The sequence below is a fragment of the Phascolarctos cinereus genome, unplaced genomic scaffold (assembly GCF_003287225.1).
Source record: "Phascolarctos cinereus isolate Bilbo 61053 unplaced genomic scaffold, phaCin_HiC Scaffold_5;HRSCAF=322, whole genome shotgun sequence".
Classification (NCBI taxonomy): domain Eukaryota; kingdom Metazoa; phylum Chordata; class Mammalia; order Diprotodontia; family Phascolarctidae; genus Phascolarctos; species Phascolarctos cinereus.
In genome coordinates, this window is record NW_027555958.1 from 346,868,273 (window position 1) to 346,891,103 (window position 22,831).

Consider the following 22,831-nt stretch of genomic DNA (forward strand, 5'->3'; position numbering starts at 1 on the left):
AACAAGAATTGGGCTACCTAAAAGATGTGACCATAAGAAAAGCCTGAATATTGTATTTCAAGTAATCATGAATGAAAAGAAAGAATCCATTCACTTGCCACTTTCCTAAAAGAAACCCTAAAATGAAAATTCAGGAATGTCACAGCCCAGACACAGAGCTTCCAACTTATCTGAAAATACAACAAACCACAAGAAAAAATTCAAGTACCAAGGACCCAGTCAGAATCACACAACATTTGTCAATTAAAGGCTAAAAAAAGAAGACAGCTTCAAATACAATATTATTTGTTGAAATAAATTTATTTTTACATGCATTTATAATCTTGCCCTCTCCCCTACCCCTGAAAAAACACCTCTCATCATAAACAAGCACAAGTCAGCAAAACAAACTCCCACAATGGCCATTTCTGAAAAATTTATATCACTCTCTACACTTTCAGTTGATAACCACTCTAAGTGGCTTTTATCTTCAGTCTTTTGTACTTGTCTATCAACATTGCATTGATCAGATTTCTAAAGTTATTCAAAATTATTCTTCTCTATACATTTTACTATATGAATTATTCAACTAGATCTCATTTAACTCTGCAACAATACATAGAGGTCCTCCCACTCTCCACTGAAACTGCCCATTTCACCATTTCTTATGGCACATAATATTCCATTACAATCATATACCACAATTTGTTTAGCTATTCCCCAAAAGGTTGGCAAAACTCTTTAGTTTTCAAGTTTTGGCTATCAAAAAAGAGCTTTATAAATATTTGTGCATAAAGTTCTTTTTTTTTTAATCTCTTAGGGAAATAGGCCTAGTAGTGATATTGTTAGGTCAAAGGATATGCACAGCTCAGTAACTTTTGAGGCATAGTTTATGTTGAACTAACTTTGTATTCCTGATATAAAACCAACCTGGTCTTAAGGTACAATGTTTTATTCGTCTCAAAGACAGGATGTATAGAGACAACTTAAGGGCTAATTGATCTCCTAAAAGAATATGACAAGTCAAAAAACCTGAACCACAAAATGCAATAAAACATACAAGAAAATTGTCTCAAATTTCTGAATATAGCAAACAAAATGTAAATTTTAAAAAATCCAGATAGCTTCAGGAAAAAAATCTTATGCTTTAAACTTCAAGATACACAGTAATTAATCAACAACTCTAATGATAAACAAAAAATACTGCAAGTGACCAGGTGAAAAGACTTTCAAATACAAAGAAAATCTGATTAACATAAGTCTACTTTGTACCCACCAGAAACTTCAGAAGTGAATGGAATGTGTTCCAAAGAAGAAAGGAGATCAAGATGCACCCTGAGTGACATACACTACAAACCTAAGCCTAATTATTATTGAAAAAAAGATGGATGTTTATTAAAAGCCCCAAAGACACAAGGATACTATTCAATTGGCAAACAGTCTAGACTTCAGAAACACAAAAACATCAAATACAACTACCAAGGCAAATATAAGTAATGAAATAAATTATCATAGAAAATGGAGAGAAATTAATAAGAGAAACACCTATGAAGTTAAAAATACCAGTAACAAAAAAACAACACAGGGACCATTTAGATATTTTTTTCCTAAAATTACAATATAAGAAACATGAAAGTGGAACTTAAATAGAAGTGATTACAAAGGAACAAGCTTGAAACACCATGGTCTAAATCTTACAACATCCTGACTAGGAATCAGCAACCAAAAGAGTGGGAGAGCACAGGACTGAGAGGGATTTCATGACTAATGGAAATGGTAAGGATCACAGGGACAGCAGGTATAGAAACGTACCATATAAATGACAATAACAATTCTACCTAAGCTAATTTTCTTATTCAGTGCCATACCAATCAGACTATCAAAAAATTATTTTATAGAGTTAGAAAAAATAATAAAAAGATTCATTTGGAAGAACAAAAGGTCCAGAATATCAAGGGAACTAATGAAAAGAAGTGCAGGGGAAGGTGGCCTAGCAATTCCAGATCTCAAATTGTACTGTAAAGCAGGAATCATTAAAACTGCTTGGTATTGGCTAAGAAAGAGAGTGGTGGATCAGTGGAATAGGTTAAATATGCAAGATACAGTAGTCAATGACTATAGTAATCTATTATTTGATAAACCCAAAGACCCCCCAGCTTCTGGGATAAGAACCCACTCTTTGAAAAAGCTGCTGGGAAAACTGGAAGAGTATGGCAGAAACTAGGCACAGACCCAAATCTCACACCACATTCCAAAGTAAAGTCAGAGTGGGTTCATGACTTAGATATAAAGGCTGATACCATAAGTAAACTGGAAGAACAAGGAATAGTTTATCTATCAGATCTATGGAGAACAGAAGAATTCATGACCAAACAGGAGATAGAGAACATTATGAAAAGCAAAATGGATAATTTTGATTACGTTAAATGGAAAAGTTTTTGCACAAACAAAGCCAATGCAACTAACATTAGAAAGAAGGTAGAAAATTGGGAAAGAATTTTTATAACCAGTCTCTCTAAAAGCCTCATTTCTAAAATATATAATTAAGACAAATTTATAAGAATACAAGCCATTCCCCAACTGATAAATAGTCAAAGGATATGAACAGACAGTTCTCAGATGAAGAAATTAAAGCCATCTACAGTCATATGTGAAAAAATGCTCTAAATCATTATTGATTAGAGAAATACAAATCAAAACAACTCTGAGGTACCATATCACACCCACCAGATTGGCCAATATGACAAAACCAGAAAATGATAAATGTTGGAGAAGATGTGGGAAAATTAGAACACTAATGCATTGTTAGTAGAGTTGTGAAATGATCCAAGCATTTTGGAGAACAATTTGGAACTACGCCCAAAGGGCTATAAAAATGGGCATACCCTTTGACCCAGCAATAGCACTTCTAGGGCCATATCCCAAAGAGATCAAACAAATGGGAAAAGGACCCACATGTACAAAAATATCCATAGCAGCTCTTTTTGTGGTGGCAAAGAATTGGAAATTGAGAGGATGCCCATCAATTGGGGAATGGCTGAACAAGCTGTGGTGATGTAATGGAATACTACTGTGCTATAAGAAATGATGAACAAGCTGACTTCAGAAAAACCTGGAAAGACTTGTATGGTCTAATGCTGAGTGAAATGAGCAGAACCAAGAGAATGTTGTACACAATAACAGCACATTGTGCAATGACTAATATTGATAAACTTAACCCTTCCCAGCAATAAAAGGATCTAAGACATCTCCAGAGGCCTCGGGATGGAAAATGCTATCCACATTCAAAGAAAGACCTATGGAAGTTGAATTGCTACTTTTTTTCTCTTCTGTTGAGTTTTGTTTCCTCTTTCTGATGGTTCCTCCTACTGGTTTTAATTTTTACTTACAACACCACTAATGTGAAAATATGTTTATTCGTAATGTAAATATATAGCCTATATCAGATTATGCATCATCTTCGGGAGGATGGTGGGGAGGAAGGGGGAGAAAAATTTTAAACTCAAAAGCATATGGAAGTGATTATTGATAAATCAAAATATATTAATAAAATTTTATTAAAAACTGTGAAAAGTAAAAAACAAAAAGAAAAGAAATGTACCATATAATCAGGAGTATACAACAATTTCTACCATGAGGCAATGCTTCTTTCCTCTCTATCTCCTACAGGAAGTGATACTTCTAAGTGAGGCACAAGGGAAAAAAGGGATAAAGGGGCAAGATTTAAAAGGCCACAAAAAAGAAACAATCTGGTACTAGTGAAAAAATAGAGTGGTAGATCATTAGAATAGATTAGGCACATAATAAGCTGCAGTAAATGACTAGTGTTTGATAAACCCAAAGATCAAGCTTTTGGGACAAGAACTCATTATTTGACAAAAACTGCTGGGAAAATTAGAAAGCAGTTTGGCAGAAACGAAGTATAGAACAATTTCTCACACTGTATGTCAAGATATGGTCAAAACTGGCCATGATTTAGACATAAAGGATGTTATCATAAGCAAATTAGAGGAGCACAGAATAGTTTACCTGTCAGATCTATGGATAAGGGAAGAATTTATGACCAAACATGAGATAGAGAAGCGTTATGGGATATGAAATGGATAAGTATGATTATACTAAATTAAAAACATTTACACAAACAAAACTAATATAGCCAAGATTAGAAGGAAAGCAAAAAACCTGGGAAAACATTTTACAGCAAGTTTGTCAAATATATAGAGAACTGAATCAAATTTATAAGAATACAAGTCATTACCCAGTTGATAGATGGTCAAAGGCTATGACATAGCAGTTTTGATAAGAAAAAAATCAAAGGTATCTATATAGTTATATGGAAAATACTCTAAATCACTACTGATAGAGAAATGCAAATTAAAACAACTTAGAGGTACCATCTCATACCTATCAGATTGGCTAATATGACAAAAAAAGAAAATGACAAATGTTGGAGGGTATGTGGGAAAATTGGGACAGTAATGCATTGTTGGCAGAATTATGAACTGGTTTAACCATTTTGGAGAACAATTTGGAACCATGCCCAAAAGGATATAAAATTGTGTATACCCTTTGACCCAGCAATAAACACTGGGTCTGTATACCAAAGAGATCATAAAAAAAGGAAAAGTACCTATATGTACAAAAGATTTACAGCTAAGGAAGCAGAACTAGGAGAACATTGTATATAGTAATAGCAATATTGCATGATGATCAACTGTGAATGACTTGGCTATTCTTAGCAATACAACAATATTGCTAAGCTAATAATTGCTAAGACAATTTGAAGGACTCATGATGAAAAATGCTATCCACCTCCAGAGAAAGAACTGATGGAAGTCTGAATGCTCAAAAAATATTTCTAAAAAAATTTTGTCTGTGTTTTCTTTCACAACATGACTAATAAGGAAATATTTTGTATGACTGCACATGTATAACCTACGTCAAACTGCTTGCCTTCTCTATGAGGGGGGATAGGTGGGAGAAAAGGAAAGAATTTGCAACTCAAAATTTTAAAAAATAAACATTAAAATTTTTACATGTAATTGGAAAAAGATGAAATACTTTTAAAAGAGTGAAGGATTTTTTAATATGTGAAAAGGAAGAAATAGTAAACATATCCTTTTTAGACCATAATATAAAAGTAGTAAGTCAGTCAACAAGCACCTAGTAAATACCTACTATGTGTGTTAAGAAGCACTGTTAAGGGAGCACAATCAAAAGACACAGACCAAAATGAAGACCTGACTTAAGGAAATACTAAATAATGAGTGGGCCAAAGAACAAACCCTAGAAACAACTGTTGCTGTGGAAACAATAATTATGTGAAAGAGAATAATAATGATGAAACACATCAAAATTTCTGGGATGCAGCTAATATCCCCAGGGGGAAAATGCCTAAAAATATACATTAGCAAAAGAGAAAAGTAGAGGATAAACAAACTGAATGTGCATTTTTTAAAAATTAGAAAGCTACCAAACCCAAAATAAGTATAAAAGAGGAAATAATGAAAATTAAAGTAAGGAAAAAAATCTGTAAATCCAAGAATATCAAAGTGATAAAGAAAACTAAAAGTTGATTTTTTTAAAAAAATTGATATAACAAATTTGATCAACCTTTACTAAACCTGAAAAGCAAATCAGCAGAAAAGAGAATGAACAAGATGAAATTACAATAAAACCAAAAGAAATATAAAAGAATTATCAGCCACTAATTTTTTAAAAAAGGAAATGTAGACTGATTTACTTTGAATTCTATCATGCATTCAAAGAGCAATTAATTTAATTTTACATAAACTGTTTGAAAGAATAGGGAAAGATACCACGCTACCAAACTACAGAACAAATATAATCTTGGTACCTAAACCAAAGATAGAGAAATCAGAAAAAGAAAACTATAGACCAATATTTCTAATGAACAGGGATGCAAAATACTAAATAAAATGTTAGTAAGATGGTTATAGCAGCATATTAAAATCATCATATCATATCATGATCTTTAGACCATGTTGGATTTATACTAGGAATGCAGGGTTAGTTCAACATTAGGAAGTTATTATTTGATATACTTCCAAAAGCATGTTAGTTACAGCAATAAGACGTGAAAAAAATTAGGTTATAAGAATAAACAAAAAAAGAATTAATTATTTCTGCAGATTTGTTGCTTTATTTAAAGAACCCTAGCAACTCAATAATAGAAATGATAAGTAAATTAGCAGGATATAAAATTAATCAACAAAAACCATTACCTAGTCTGTACATTACCAACAAAACTCAGAAGAAAGAAAGGAAGAAAGATTCCATTTAAAAGCACTATAGAATGTGTAAAATGCCTGGGAATCCATTTATTCACTTATTTTTTAGGCAATTGGGGTTAAGTTGCCCAGGTTCACACAGCTAGTTAGTGTCAAGTGTTTCATCCGAGGCAGGATTTAAACTCTAGTCCTCCTGACTTCAGGGCCACTGCTCTATCCACTGCATTACCTAGTTGCCCCCTGGGAATCCATTCATTAAGCAACATAGGAATTACATGAATAAATCCACAAAACATTCTTTTCAAAATAAAGATAGACTCAACTAATTGGAGAAGAAATAAGTGTGCAAGATTCTACCTCACTGCAATAATGAAAATGATAATATTATCTAAATTAATTTAGAAGTATAGTACAATAGACATAAGGGAGACATATATTACCTCTACCTATTAAAATGTGTACTGTTCATCCTTGTTAAGTCCTTTATGGTGCTTGCTCATTTTTATGTTGTTGGTTTTTTATTTTTTTAATGTTTCTCTTGACTCCTGGGTTTTTATTTCAAAGTCCCTATTTTAGCTCAGGTCTTGTTATCAAGAATGCTTGGAAGTTCTCTTTAAAGGCCCATTTTCCTTTGTTTAGGATAATACTCAGTTTACATGGGTAAGCCCATATTTTTTGCCTTCTGGAATATATAGCATCCTTGTCTCTTCCGGCCCCTCCCTTCCCCTCCTGGTGGTTGCTAATAGTATCTGAATTCATTCTGTCTAGCAGCTTGTGGTACTTTTTCTTTGTACAGAAAGCTCAGAATTTGGGGCATAAAGTACCTGGGAGTTTTCATCTTGGGGTTTCTTTCAGGCACTGCCTAATGGATTGTTACTAATTCTACTTTGCCCTATGATACTAAGAGGTTTTCTCTTATGAGTTTTTGAAATATAATATCCAAGATTTTGTTTTATTTTTTTTAATTTTTCTTCTAGCTTCCAGGTAGTCCAAAGATTTTTTTTAAATGATCTCTTCTTATTCTTTTTAGGTAAGTTGTTTTTAAAGCTATTAAAAACCTAACATTTTTCTTTTGTCATTTCAGTCTTTTCACTTTGATTTGATATTTCTTAATTGTATCTTGGGATTATTATTTTGATCTGGTCCATTTTGATTTTCAAGGCATTTGTTCCTTGGACAAATTTTTGTAGGCTTGTGCCAGGCTGTTAATTTCTTTCTAATTCTTTCTTCCATAGCTCTCGTTTCTTTCCCAATTTTTTTCTGGCGGTCTCATTTCATTAAAAAAGAAAAAAATTAAAACAAATAAAAAAACCTCTTCCTTCATCTCTTCCAGGAATTCTAGTTAAACTTGTGCCACAGCTGTGTTTTAGAGCAATTCTCTTCTGGATTTGTGTCTTAAATGTCTGTGTCAACATAATAGCTCATTATGGTGTGATTCTTTGTTTACTCATTCTTCCACAGCCTACTTCCTGTCTTCAGTCTTCATGTCAGGGCTGGGGTCTTCACCCTTCTGAAGGGAATGTCTGGGTTGGTCAGCTCAAGTTAAGAACCTCTAAGCTTTCTGATCCAAGGCAAAGACTCACTCCTCTCCTTATCTGAGCTCTGCAGGTTTTTCACATGTGTTTGAGTCTGATCAACAAGTCCGTGGGGTTGTACCAGTTGAAGTTCTAGTAGACTGCCACTGATCTCAGCCATCATCAGCAACTATAGGCTACCCTTTGATCTGGAACTCCTGCCCTGGTTAGTTCAGAGAAGACTATAGACTAGGCTAGTAGTTCATTCCTATTTTGAAGTCAGAGCCACACAGTTGCTTCATGTATCTAAACTTGTTCAGTATGTAGGCCATAGAATCCCTTCTCACTCTAGAACACCATCCTTAGGCACTGGTCCCCTCCTCCATCTACCTGGGATCTGAGACCTAGAACTGAGCAGAGAATAAGGGAGCTACAAAACTGGAACCCTTGGCAGGCCTCCCCTATGCTGCATTTGGAATGTATTATATCGCCCTGGTGCATAGTCCCTCTCTTGCTGCTCTGGGCTGAAAAAAGGACTCACTATAATTTTTTATTAGATTTGTCCACCAGAACCTCTTCTGAAGCTTTTTCTAAATCTGTGTTAGAGCTGTTGACAGGAAGCTGGGCTACACTTTTCCTGCTACTCAGCTACCTTGGCTATGTAGGTTAACACCAGCTTAAAATCACTAAGAAATGGTTTTTCATAATATATGACATGTAGGAAAATACACAAAAAGAATGGAAACATCCCAAATGAAATCCAAAAAGACGGAGTTGATGAAAATAGACAGAAGGAAGTACTGTGAAATTCTTATTTTGTTTCTATTTGATATACATAGGAGAATAAATTGTAAGCTGGAAAAGAGATAAGAAAAAAGACTAACAGGGAGACAAGCAGTTAACATAAGTAAGGCCTAGATAAATTACATCCTCAGATCCCAAAAGAACTGGCAGAGATTGCTGAATCACTGTCAGAGATATACGAATGATTATGGAGAATGAGAAAGGTATGAAATCAGAGAAATGAAAATGTCCTCATTTTCAAAAAGGGGGGGGGGCGTAAGAGAACAGAATCTGAAAACCTAGGCCAGTGAGCCGGACTTCCATTCCTGAGAAAATTGTACAAAGGATTATTAAGGATATGGTTGGTAAACCTCTAAAAAGGACAATAAGGTGATAATAAGGGCCAACATGGCTTCATCAAGAACAGGTGATGCCAAACTAATTCCATTTCCTTTTTTGATAGGATTACCAAACTGGTAGCAGAAGAAGGAAATAATTGTACAGTTCAATAGATTTCGGGAAATCTTTTTATAAAGTACCATATGCTATTCTTGTGGAGAAGATGGAGACATATGTATAACATGGTAATACAATTACATGGATTCAGAACAGGCAGTATAGCTTCTCTGAATTGGGTCACATCACAGAAAAATCCATCACCTCGACACTATTCACAGCCTTTCAAGTTTGGTAGGACCTGCCAGAACTTGTACTTTACTAGCAAAGCCTTTGAGAACCCAGAGTCACCTCAATGTCATAAAGGAACATGGAACAGGATCTGAGTGGAGGATGCAACTTTAACATCACTCAAACAGCATAGCTCTAGCCGTCCAAGCAGCCATTTCTCTTCCCAGTGTTTATAAACATGGAGGGAGTGACAGTTGTGGGAGGTAGGGGAAAGATGATTTATGATACCTAGAGTAATAATGAAAATAACTTCCCTGAAGCTAGATTTTAAATTACAAGGCCCAAGCATACTCACTGAGCTACTGTAGGCAGCTGTCAGATGTGCTTCTTTAATTTACTCATCATCTCTTCTCTCCACTGTAATCCTCACTCCCAACAAAATTTAAAAGAAAACATTCAAAATTAATGTAGCCGAGTTCCTCTTCCCTGATGACTAAGCAATAAAGAGTCCATATCACATAAGTAGTTCAATATAATATGATCTTGGAAGTTATAAAGTGAAGCAGATCATAAAGCTGACTGTATGTTTCCTTGAGAAAAAAGGCACAATTAAGGCTTATGCTTATGAAAGATTCAGTATCAGATAATATATACTGTCATTCCTATACCATAAACCTTTACTATAACACAAAATATCTAAACTGTTATAAGTCTTACAGAATGGACATAAATGTTCCATATACATTGATTATACAAGAAACCTCCATGTGCTATGAAATACACAGCACACTAGAAACAGAACTATATAATAAGACACTAATTTGGTAGGTACAGAGTATTACATGTGCAAGTAACAAAAATTATGCCTTCTTTCCTTTCTTTGAATTTAGAAACACTATGTGCCTGAGTTTCTGAAACAAGCAAAAAAAGAGGTTCATTGAAGACTGAATGGTTCTCTCTCTTTTTTTAATATGGAATGCTTCATGAATTTGCTTGTCATCCTCGTGCAGGGGCCATGCTAATCTTCTCTGTATTGTTCTAATTTTAGTATATGTGCTGCCAAAGCGAGCATGGCTCTCTCTTTTTTGCTTGAGATAAATTTTCCTGTTGCAAACAGATGTGCCCAAATCATTCCTATAGTATACCAAATGTTTTATGCAGAAACATGTTGTTTGGAATCCTTCAACTTTAATTAGAATATTAAAATTCACAAAGTGTACTCAAAGCCAACAGAGGTGAGATTATAGACTGTTTATTATTATCCACAGATTCAGAGCAGGAAGATAGAAGCTTCCTAGTCCAACCTCCCCATTTCATAGAAAAGGAAACTAACGCTAAGAGGTGATCTCAAAATCACAGCCAGAACTGAAACCCAGGGCCTCTGACTCCAAATCCAACACTTTTCACGGTATGTCTTGCTGCTGCCATCCCTGGCTACTTCAAGTTGTTGAGTTTTATTTTCATAACAGAACCATAAACTTCTACCTTTTAAGCCCCAATATACCTAAACCTGGTGTTGGGCTCATAGAAAGCATCACATAGAGTAGAGAAGAATACTAGATTCAAGCATTTGGTTAGAATCCTGGCTCTTAAGCACACCACTGGTGGGACTTCTAACGAATCATATTGCTTCTCTGGGCTGCAGTTTCTTTGTCCATCTCCAAAAACAGGGAAGAGTTGGACTACAAGATCTCCAAAATCCCTTTGACCTCTGAACGTTCCATCTTAAAGAATCACTCTTTAAAAAAAATAGTCTGCAGTTTAGTTCAAGATAACATGCATCAATAAAAATGCTCAGAGTGAGTTCAAATGGTCAAAAAGTGAAATACAAGATGACATTTGGCAACAGGAAATGTATGGAAGGTTGAACTGCAAAGAAACCAGAAGTAGTGACTGCCTGTGTGTATCTAGCTTTTATTAAAAGTTTGAAGCACCTTCCCCCTCATTTTTGAGAACTTAAATTTTACTTAAACACTTGACTATAAAACTGCTGACAGGAAGAGAGTTCCAATTTAGCAGGTTTCATCTGTCCCTTTACAAACAGACACACCCAGGTACGAAAAAGAAAAGTTCCCTATATTTATGGAAGGTTTATCTGGCCATTTAAAAATAAAAATTTTGTTTGTATAAAATCTCAGTATGTCTTTGATCCTCTCTCACTTCTGTTTCTGTGACTTTTTGTGTTTCCTTCTTCCTTTATCTCTATGGAACCCAGTATTATCATGCCATCTGATAGCTACTGAAAAGTCCTCCTACTATGTTCTATGAACTTTTTCTACTCTCTTCTAGAACACCTGATCCTCCAAGATTACCTCCAATTTCTCCTTTCTCAAATCTACCTTAGTTGAATCCCAATTCTCCCATTAAGATTTTAGACTAGCAAGCTGATTTGGATTAAAACACAATGAAATGTGAACAGCTAGTGGAGAACTTTGTTAGCTTTCTCAGTATTTGGGCCCTGCCGGGGAATAATTTTGTACAAAGAAGCCCACCTTTCCTTAAAATTGTAGCACACATTTACTCTTCTACATATGGAAAAGCTTGAGTAAGGAAAGGAACTCATGTTGTCCAGCCCAGTGGGAATAAGGAATATAAACTTTCCTTTTCCCTCTTCTTTTTTAGAGTCTCTAACTTCCTACAGGAGAGTGTCAGTCTCTGTCTTTCCTACCTCTGTCATAGCTTCCAATCTGGACCCTACATTTCCCTTCAATAACAATAAGCAACTCTTAACTTATTGTCCTATCATAAGTAAACGTTATAAATGTAGGCAACCCAAAGAACAACAGAAAGATGTATAATGTTAAGTAAGACAAGCATGTAGTATAATAAACAAAAGATACAATCAAGGACATGCATGAATAGAAAAGAGGTGAGCTGATCATATAGTAAGAATGAGAAGTCACTCAGGAGATTAACAAGTATTTATTACGCACTTAGTATGTATGTGTCAGGCAACTGTGCTGAGTGCTGGAAATACTAAGGAAGACACAAATGGTACCTTTCTTCAAAAAGATCATATTCTAATGGGACAAACAACATACAAATAACTCAGCTATATATATATATATATATATATATATATATATATATATATATATATATATATATATATATATATATATATATATATATACACACACACACATATATATGTAAGATATACAGAGCAACTGAAGGGTAATCTCATAGGAGGCAATATAAAAGAGATACACCCAAAACACCGAAACACTTGCTACTAACATATAATTTCTTACTTCATGTTTTAAAAGTCCACAAGATTCAAAGTATAACACTATTGCCAGCTTATCCAAAACTAAGAGGAAGAAATGGTATGCTTACCAAAAATAATAATTATTTTATTCCCACCTCCTTTGTGGAAAGAACTGAAACTCTGCACAGTCAATAAATAAATAAATAAAGCCAAGTTCACAGCTGTGCTTTGTTTGGATGCATACCAAGATACTTGTTCCAAACTTATACGAGTTGTCTCTATACTAGAAAAAAAATTCTGGCTGTTTATATTCATGTTTATTTTGAAATTAATTTTCTAAAGTTGACTACATATTTTTTGCAATTTTCTTTTTATTATGAACTTGACAAATTTCAATAAACATGAACTTTTCCACTTACCAAGAACAGAAAAAGAGAATTTTATATGGAACTGGAATCTATGTTACGTACAGTTTGTTTTTGAAGTACATACTAAGTTGTTGGAAGAACTGACCAGATCTATCTACACTGAATTAAGCTGTGTGGAAATAATCAGTTTCTCTACCCACACTCAACCAGCAATGTGGCCACATAAAAGTCCATCTCTGCAGCTAGCGCACCTGCAAATATCTCCTTTGACAAGGGATAGTCCATACAGGCTTTGTACCTGCACTGAATTGAGTTTATTGCCCCTCTGTTCTAGACCCAAACATGAAAAACAAAATCATACACAGATTGGAGAGCACAGTCCACAGGCAAAGAGATCTTAAAAGACTCTTACATACTAGTCTTCATTCCCACTGAAAACTAACTACAGTAATGCTTTCTCAGAAGTACATGAGATCTTAACCCGTGAGCTTGACCTTTTCAATCAATGAGTGCTAGTTGAGTTCAGATTCCAGGTTCTGGTGCGTTTTGGAGTTTTAGTGGTTTTGAAATTTTTTTTTTATGGACTCTGTCCTCACTCATCAAGAACAAGTGTCTCCCCAGTACTGTTCAAGATGATTGACAATTTTATACCTCAAAGAGATCACTTTGGGAGGAGGACAGGGAGGAGAAGGGGGGGGGGAGAGAGAGAGAGAGAGAGAGAGACAGAGAGAGAGAGAGAGACAGAGAGAGAGAGAGAGAGAGAGAGAGAGAGAGAGAGAGAGAGAGAGAGAGAGAGAGAGACAGAGACAGAGACAGAGACAGAGAGAGAGAAAGCAAAACCTCACCAGAATTAACAAACACATTGATGGTGTTTTTGGTGGGATGTCACTAAGCTGTATTTGTCTTTTATTAAAGCATAAGTATTTATTCAGATCATAAATCAACATAAATAATTTCATGGGATTTCTATACCTATGCCTTTGAATAATCTGTAGGGTTCTCAAACAATTATTTGTTTCTAGACTATTTCTTAAGAACCATGGATCTAGATTATATGTTTTCACTGATCGAGTAAATAAGCATCTATGGAGTAACCACAGGATACACAGAAAGTCTTTTGACTCCAAGTATGATGCACTTTGTATTATACAATAATCTAGGTTTAAATGAAGGATCCATGTCTCTAAACACGTTTCCTCATCTATAATACTCGGATGATAATACTTACAACTATATAACTTGTGATTGTTATGAGAACCAACTGGATGATACATATATGAAAGCCCTTTATAACTAAACTATTTGGATTCCCAGAACCTAGTAGAACCGTGGCACAAAGTAGATGCTTATAAATACACGCTGCATAGGAATGACAAAATTCTTTCCATGATTTTGTATGGCTTTAAGTCATATTATAGATTCTGAAGAAATAGGCTATAGCTCCCTCAAAGAAAGAACCACAGAATGGGTGTAAATATGCACGCATGTATGTGGTACTTTAATCTCGACCTAATGCTTTACGTAGATCATCTCATCTCCCAGTACCTCAGCAAAAATAACGACACACAACTACAAGGGGCCCCAGGCTGATAAGTACCCTGCAGCATTCTGAAAAGACATGAAGAAAACAACCTAAAGTCTTCCTAAAACCCTGCCTTGCTGGTTCCAGCCCAACACCAGGTGAGCTGTTGGAGCCCTGCAGCTTCCAATAGTGAAGAAATGGTGAAGCACAGGTGGTAGAACAGGCAAACACCAACACTTGGACCCCCAAGTGACTTGGGGGGGGAGGGGGGACATGGGGGACACCAGCTCAGTAAACCACCAGGTGCCTCGGCACTCTACCACAAAGGAATCTCCCAGTGCATTACTAGAAACAAGGGAGACAACAATGAAGGGGGCCCCAGGCTGATAAATACCCTGCAGCACCCATCTAAAAGGAGTTGAAGAAAGCTAAAGGAAAGGAAAAGCAGGCAACCTAGAATTGCCTCAAACTTCCAGCCTTGCTGATTCCATCCTAACATGACATAAGCTACCAGAAACCTACAGCCTCCAACTACCAACATAAGAGACCCCAGCACACAAAGCCAGTGACCAAGACCTAGGCTCCCAACACAAGAAGCTTGGGTCAGTGCCCTCTGTTCCCCAGCAGGAGAACTCAATCTCTTTAAAGGCCAGGGAATAAAGAAACACCACGAGTAAAAAGAAACGTACCATAGATTCATATTATGAGAAGAGTGAAGATCAAGACAGAAATTCTGAAGAGGACAACATTGTCAACAAACCCACATCTGCAACAACTGGTCTGAAGCCCAAAAAGCCTTCTTAGAAGAGCTCAAGAAGGATTTTAATAGTCAAATGAGAGAGGTAGAAGAGTCCTTCAAAAATACAATTGGCCAATTGGAAAAAAATTACACTGAAGAAAACAAGTCCCTAAAAAACACAATTGGCCAATTGAAGAAGGAAGTACAAAAACTAACAGAAGAAAACAATCTGTTAAAAACTAGAATTGGACAAATGGAAACTAATGTCTCTATGAGAGAGCAAGAATCAGTCAAACAGAAACAAAAAAATGAAAAAAATAGATGAAAATGTAAAATACCTCATTGGTAAAACAACCAACCTGGAAAATCGATTCAGGAGAGACAATTTAAAAATTATTGGACTACCTGAAAATCATGATGAAAAAAAGAGCCTGGACAGTATCTTTCAGGAAATCATAAAGGAAAACTGCCCTGAAGTCCTAGAACCAGAAGGGAAAATCACCACAGAAAGAACCCACCGATCACCACAGAAAGAATCCACCGATCACCACCTGAAAGAAATCCCAAATTGACAACACCAAGGAATATAATAGCAAAATTCCAAAATTACCAGATGAAAGAGAAGGTGCTGCAAGCAGCCAGAAAGAAACAATTTAAATATCATGGAACCACAGTCAGGATTACACAGGACCTTGCAGCTTCTACATTAAAAGACGCAGGGCATGGAACATGATATTCCATAAGGCAAAGGAGCTTGGAATGCAGCCAAGGATCAATTACCCAGCAAAAATGAGCATCATTTTTCAAGGGAGGAGATGGATATTCAACAAAATAGGAGACTTCCAAACTTTCCTGATAAAAAGACCAGAGCTCAACAAAAAATTTGATCTTCAAGTACAGGACTCAAGAAGGACATAAAAAGGTAAATGGGACAGAAAGATACAATATGTTGTTAATGGGGGGGGCTGTTTAAACCCCTACAAGGGAATATGACACTTGCAACCCTTGAGAACTATTGTTATTACACCATGTTAAAGGAGTATACATAAAGAGGGTGGATATTAGTTGACTTTGATGTAATGATAAAAAAAAATCTAATCAAGTGGGTTAAATGGATCCAAATAAGTGGATCAATCTGATCTTAGAAAATGTACTGAGAAAGGAGGAGGCAGACAAGGGTAAATTACATTACAGGAAAAGACAAAATCCTATTACAGCAGAGGGAAAGAAGGGAGGGTGAGCATTGTTTGAACCTTACTCTCATCAGATTTGGCTCAAGAAGGGCATAACATAATCAGTTAGGTATAGAAATCTAACTTGCCCTATAGGCAGTAGGAGGGAAAAGGGGAAAGAAAAGGGAGGGAGGGGAGAAAGAAGGGAGGGAAGAAGCAGTAAGAGTAAAGGGGAAGAAAAGGGAAAGGGATAATAAAAGAGAGGAGGGACTGAAGGAGGTGGTGGTCAAAAGCAAAACACTAGTGAAGGGGGAAAGGAAAAAGGAGAAAGAAAAGCATAAATGGGGGGAAAGGATGGAGAAAAAGACACAGATAGTAATCATAACTGTGAATGTGAATGGGATGAACTCTCCCATAAAACAGAAATGGATTGCAGAATGGATTAAAAACCATAATCCTACAATATGTGTTTACAGGAAACACATTTGAAAAAGAGTGACACATACAGGGTAAAGGTAAAAGGCTGGAGCAGAATATATTATGCTTCAGCTGAAGTAAAAAAAGCAGGGGTAGCAATCCTGATCTCAGACAAAGCAAAAGCAAAAATAGATCTAATCAAAAGAGATAAGGAAGGAAACTACATCCTGCTAAAAGGCACCATAGACAATGAAGTAATATCATTACTAAACATATGCACCAAATGGTATAGCATCCAAATTCTTAGAGAAGTTCAGGGAGTTACAGGAAGAAATAGACAGCAAAACTATACTAGTGGGGGACCTGAACCTCCCCCTCTCTGCACTAGATAAATCTAACCACAAAATAAACAAGAAAGAAGTTAAGGAGGTGAATACAACATGAGAAAAGTTAGGTATGAGAAAACTGGAGAAAACTGAATGGGGATAGAAAGGAATATACTTTTTTCTCGGCAGTACATGTCACATACGCAAAAATTGACCATGTACTAGGGCATAAAAACCTCACAATCCAATGCAGAAAGGCAGAAATATTAAATGCATCCTTTTCAGATCATGATGCAATAAAAATTATATGTAATAAAGGGCCATGGAAAGATAGACTAAAAAATAATTGGAAACTAAATAATCTAATCCTAAAAAATGATTGGGTCAAACAACAAATCATAGAAACAATCAATAATTTCATTCAAGAGAATGACAATAATGAGACAACATACCAAAACTTATGGGATGCAGCGAAAGCAGTTCTTAGGGGAAGTTTTATATCTCTAAATGCTTACATAAATAAAATAGAAAAAGAGGAGATTAATGAATTGGGCATACAACTAAAAAAACTAGAAAAAGAACAAATTAAAAATCCTCAACTAAACACCAAATTAGAAATATTGAAAACCAAAGGAAAAATTAATAAAATTGAAATTAAGAAAACTATTGAACTAATAAATAAAACTAAGAGCTGGTTTTATGAAAAAACCAATAAAATAGATAAACCTTTGGTTAATTTAATTAAAAAAAAGAAAGAAGAAAACCAAATTACTAGTATCAAGAATGAAAAGGGTGAAGCTACCACCAAGGAAGAGGAAATTAAAACAATAATTAGGAATTATTTTGCCCAACTATATGCCAACAAATTTGACAATCTTAGTGAAATGGATACATATTTACAAAAATATAAACTTCCCCAGATTAACAAGAGGAAGTAAAATACTTAAATAACCCCATCTCAGAAAAAGAAATTGAACAAGCCATGGATGAACTCCCTAGGAAAAAATCTCCAGCGCCAGATGGATTTACATGAAAATTCTATCAAACATTTAAAGAACAATTAATTCCAATACTATATAGACTATTTGGGAAAATAGGTGAAGAAGGAGTCTTACCAAATCTTTTTATGATACAAATATGGTGTTGATACCTAAACCAGGAAGAGTCAAAATAGAGAAAGAAAATTATAGACCAATTTCTCTAATGAATATAGATGCAAAAATTTTAAACAAAATACTAGCAATAGATTGCAGCAACTTATCACAAGAATAATACACTATGACCAGGTAGGATTTATACCAGGAATGCAGGGTTGGTTCAATATTAGGAAAACTATCAGCATCATTGAGCATATCAACACAAAACCAACAGAAACCACATGATCATCTCAATAGATGCAGAAAAAGCTTTTGATAAAATACAACACCCATTCCTATTAAAAACACTAGAAAGCATAGGTATAAATGGAGTCTTCCTTAAAATAATAAATAGCATATCTAAAACCTTCAGCAAGCATTATATGTAATGGGGACAGGCTAGAAGCATTTCCAATAAGATGGGGTGAAACAAGGATGTCCATTATCACCACTGTTATTCAATATTGTACTGGAAACCTTAGCTTTAGCAATAAGAGAAGAAAAAGAAATTGAAGCATTAGAATAGGCAAAGAAGAAACAAAGCTATCACTCTTTGCAGATGACATGATGATATACTTAGAGAATCCTAGAGAATCAAAAAACTACTTGAAATAATAAACAACTTTAGCAAAGTTGCAGGCTATAAAATAAACCCACATAAATCATCAGCATTTCTATATATTACCAACAAAGCCCAACAGCAAGAGATAGAGAGAAATCCATTTAAACTTACTGTAGACATTATAAAATATTTAGGAGTCTACCTCCAAACAAACCCAGGAACTCTATGAACACAATTACAAAACACTTTTCACACAAATAAAATCAGATCTAAATAATTGGAAAAACATCAGTTGCTCATGGGTAGGCCGAGCTAATATAATAAAAATGACAATCCTACCTAAGCTAATTTACTTATTCAGTGCCCATCAATCAAACTACCAAAAATTATTTTATAGAGTTAGAAAAAAATAACAAGATTCATTTGGAAAAACAAAAGGTCCAGAATAAAGAACTAATGAAAAGAAATGCAGGAAGGTGCCTAGCAATTCCAGATCTTAAATTGTATTATAAAGCAGCAATCATCAAAACTTGGTACTGGCTAAATAGAGTGGATCAGTGGAATAGGTTAAATATGCAAGACACAGTAGTCAATGACTATAGTAATCTATTATTTGATAACCCAAAGACCCCAGCTTCTGGGATAAGAACCCACTCTTTGAAAAAAACTGCTGGGAAAACGAAAAGAGTATGGCAGAAACTAGGCATAGACCCAAATCTCACACCATATACCAAAATAAAGTCAAAATGGGTTCATGACTTAGATATAAAGGCTGATACCATAAGTAAACTGGAGAACAAGAATAGTTTACCTATCAGATCTATGGAAACAGAAGAATTCATGACCAAACAGGAGATAGAGACATTATGAAAAGCAAAATGATAATTTTGATTACATTAAATTGAAAAGTTTTTGCACAAACAAAGCCAATGCAACTAAGATTAGAAGGTAGAAAATTGGAAAGAATTTTTACAACCAGTCTCTGATAAAGCCTCATTTCTAAAATATATAGAGAATTAAGACAAATTTATAAAACACAAGCCATTCCCCAATTGATAAATGGTCAAAGGATATGAACAGACAGTTCTCAGATGAAGAAATTAAAGCCATCTATAGTCATATGAAAAAATGCTCTAAATCATATTGATTAGAGAAATGCAAATCAAAACAACTCTGAGGTACCACATCACACCTATCAGATTGGCCAACATGACAAAACAGGAAAATGATAAATGTTGGAAAGATGTGAAAATTGGAACCTAATACATTGTGGATGTGAAATGATCCAACCATTTTGGAGAACAATTGGAACTATGCCCAAAGGGCTACAAAAATGTGCATACCCTTTGATCCAGCAATAGCACTTCTAGGCTATATCCCAAAGAGATCAAACAAATGGGAAAAGGACCACATGACAAAAATATCATAGCAGCTCTTTTTGTGGTGGCAAAGAATTGGAAATTGAGAGGATGCCCATCAATTGGGGAATGGCTGAGCAAGTTGTGGTATATGAATGTAATGGAATACTATTGTGCTATAAGAAATGATGAACAGGCTGACTTCAGAAAAACCTGGAAAGACCTATATGGTCTGATGCTAAGTGAAGTGAGCAGAACCAAGAGGACTTTGTACACAATAACAGTCACGTTATGCGATGACTAATATTGTTAAACTGAACCCTTCTCTGCATTACAAGAATCTAAGACATCTCCAGAGGCCTCGGAATGGAAAATGCTGTCCACATTCAAAGAAAGAAGTACGGAAGTCAAATAGCTATCACTTATTTTTGCCTTATGTTGAGTTTTGTTTCCTCTTTCTGATGGTTCCTCTACTGGTTTTAATTTTTGCTTATAACTTCACTAATATGAAAATATGTTTAATAGGAATGTAAATGTAAAGCCTATATCAGATTGTGCGCCGTCTTGGGGAGGGGGGGGAAGGGGGAGAAAAATTTTGAATTCAAAAGCATATGGAAGTGATTGTTGATAAATCAATAAATTAATAAAATTGAAAAAAAGGATATATTTTTATTACAGTTTTTTCAATCCATGTGGCTAAAAGACTCTCCTAACTCTCCTTTTCTATCACTGCAACATTTTTATTCATTTGCAAACCACACAAAACTGATGCAATTATGCTTTTTTCTTTTATTTCGCCTGAATGTTGATAATATTCTGTACCATAGATTCAGGCCTTTCATAATCTCATCTTATTTTTTAGAGTTACTAGGATTACATCAAATTTTTAGTCTAACGTAATAACAAGCCTCTTCTTTTTTGCATGGTCAGTGGTTCTATCTGAAATATTCTTCCCTTTCTTTTTTATTTTGTCAGGGAATTTAAAAAAAAAACACTTGTTTAATATAGTATGCAGCTGTACATCATATCCAACAATAGGCAAGTGTAGACTGATGACACAGAGGAAGATTAACATATTTGACTAGTTTGCATGCTGTCACATTAATTGAATTGTGGCTTATATTAATCCAACTTGGTACCATTTAAAATTTAAACAATCAAGTTTCCCATTATTCAGACTAATATTAATTGTGATGTAGCTGTAATAGCATACTAAGACTAGACACCAAATTTTCTAACTCCAAATATAGTATTCTTTCAAAAATATGACAATTATTCAGGATCTTAAAGTGGTTGGGATTTGAAGATGGCTGAGGCTAATCTCAGTTCTATCATTTATATTGTGTGTCACTTTGGGCAAGTCACTTCCCCTCTTCTTTGGCTATGTCTTCATCTGTAAAATTAGGGGATTGAATTAGATGATTAATAAGGTCACTTCCAGTTCTAACTCTGTGATCCCATTATCATTTTGAAAGGCAATTATGTTTGTATAGCACAGCATATATGAAAGGTATAAAATAATGCACTGAACCTGTCCTGAATCCAGAAAATTATCTTGGGAAGTTTCCCTATTGATTAGATCTCTAATGATAAGTTGGTTTATCATCTGCTTCTTTCTCCTAAAGAGAGAGCTCCAGTTACAGGGCAGCTAGGTGGCACACTGGATAGATTTCTGGGCCTGAAGTCAGAAAGAATCATCTTCTTGAGTTAAAATCTGGCCTCAGACCCTCACTAGCTGTGTAACCCTGGGCAAGTTACTTATCCCTGTTTGCCTTAGTTTCCTCATCTGTAAAATGAGCTGTAGAAGGAAATGGCAAACAACTGCATTATCTTTGCCAAGAAACCCCAAACAAGGTCACAAAGAGTCAGACAACAAAACAACAAAAAAGTTATGGCTGGGTTCCATTTAGTTGAGATTTTATTATATTAGGAACCTTCTGATCAGAAAAACCCACATTTGAAAACAGATACAAAAACATATTCCAAAGACAAATAAAAGAGATTTTTGGATAATCTACTATTTGAAGTTAATCTTAATACTCGATTTATTTACTGACAAACATATGAACAGAGAGCAGCATCTGTAATAAACATAGATAATATTCATCAACTTCCCCTCAATCTTTAACATCTTGCACTTTATGTCATACTGGTTATCATGAACATGTATTTCAAACTGATTTCATAATAATTTCTGTAAAATTTTCCATGGTATAGTCAACAAGTCACCTCCTGAAATAGTCCATTCCACTTTTGAAAAGTTCAACTGTGAAAAAGTTTTCACTGACATGTCTAAATTTAAATCGTTACAACTTATATGCATGCAACCCTCTGGGATGAAACAGAACATGTCTATTTCCTCTTCTATAAAACATCTCTTCAAATATTTGAAGACAGTTATTCATGTTGCCTCTGAGTCTTCTCCTCCTAGGGTCAGTGTCTCCAATATTTTCAATCTCTCCGTACTTAGTACTCAAGGCCTAGATTCCATCTCCGTGGTTATAGTACTCTTCAGTTTATCAAATTCCTTAAACTGTGCCACGCAGAACCGAACATAATACTCCAAATGAGTCCTCAACAGGCCAGAGTGTAGACTCTAGATGGACTATCATCTCCATTTTCCTGGAAGCAAAAATCTCTCTTCATGAAGCCAAAGATCTCAAGAGGCTTTTTGGCTGTCACATGACAGTGGTGATTCATGTTGAGTCTGCAATTCTTCAAAACCTCCAGATCTTTTTCAAACTGCCATCTGACCACATCTTCTTCTCTTCTGCATTTAGGAAACTGATTTTTCTACCCATGAAAGACTTTACATTTACAAAAGACTTACATTTCCTTTTATTAGTGTCAGTCCAGTAATTTAACC

The 22,831-nt window shown here is 35.0% G+C and overlaps 1 protein-coding gene and 1 non-coding gene across 2 annotated transcripts in view; both read right to left on the reverse strand.

Moving 5' to 3' along the window:
• Nucleotides 1–22,831, reverse strand: part of CEP170 (centrosomal protein 170) — a 182,595-nt gene that overhangs the window by 148,636 nt on the left and 11,128 nt on the right.
• Nucleotides 10,120–10,226, reverse strand: LOC144458006 (U6 spliceosomal RNA). Its single transcript, XR_013487570.1, has one exon. It is a non-coding gene; the product is annotated as a U6 spliceosomal RNA (small nuclear RNA).